We start from the raw sequence: 744 nt of genomic DNA, 5'->3' as shown, positions 1-744 counted from the left end.
AGTTTTTAGTATTATTTTGTGGCTGTAGTATTATCTTGTAGATAGCAAGGTTAGTTTATTTTGCATACTGTACACATTTATGTTTGTGATCGCTATACTGTTATCGGTCCTAAGCCGAGGGTCTATCGGAAACAGCCTCTCTACTTCACCTACTTCACCTGAGGTAGTGGTATGGTCTGTGTACACTCTACTCTCCCCAAACCCCACTATGTGGGAATACACTGGTATGTTGTTGTTGTTATATACTTCTATACCATAAACTGTTCTTACTATAAAGTAATCATGTTTTTATGCAAATACGTATAGCTTACTAAGAGTTCTTAAATTGATTAAACCTTCAATATAATCAAGTTCCCTTACCATAAAGTGATCCCTTAATAAGAGTTGGAATGCTTGGTCCTATTTGTTATATGATTGAGTACATCTTTTTAGCCAAAACCTATGGTGAAGATTTGCTCCGTAATGGAGTTATTGTTTGTTAGGCTTAAGTTAATCATATGATTGCAAAGTTCGATGTTTGTTTAGAAAATTAACTTAAAGCTTTATGACATGACCCTAGATAGGAAGGTCTGGAAGATGCGAATTACGGCAGAGGATTAGGGCCAGTTCGGGTCGCTAGGGTAGGGAATTAATTGGGGGGGGTGTATTCCTGTTATGATCCCGTATTCAGTGTTCCGTGTTCCGTGTTCCATGTTTATTACGAATCTGTGTGCTTTCCTCTGCTATATATTCCTGCATTCCTGC

The 744-nt window shown here is 37.8% G+C and overlaps 1 protein-coding gene across 2 annotated transcripts in view; it reads right to left on the bottom strand.

Moving 5' to 3' along the window:
• The window catches only part of LOC107848182 (COP9 signalosome complex subunit 2), a 16,056-nt gene that overhangs the window by 8,643 nt on the left and 6,669 nt on the right, over positions 1–744 (bottom strand). The gene's annotated exons all lie outside the window — the stretch shown is intronic.

The sequence above is a fragment of the Capsicum annuum genome, chromosome 11 (assembly GCF_002878395.1).
Source record: "Capsicum annuum cultivar UCD-10X-F1 chromosome 11, UCD10Xv1.1, whole genome shotgun sequence".
Classification (NCBI taxonomy): Eukaryota; Viridiplantae; Streptophyta; class Magnoliopsida; order Solanales; family Solanaceae; genus Capsicum; species Capsicum annuum.
This window is presented reverse-complemented; position numbering and strand designations above follow the sequence as displayed.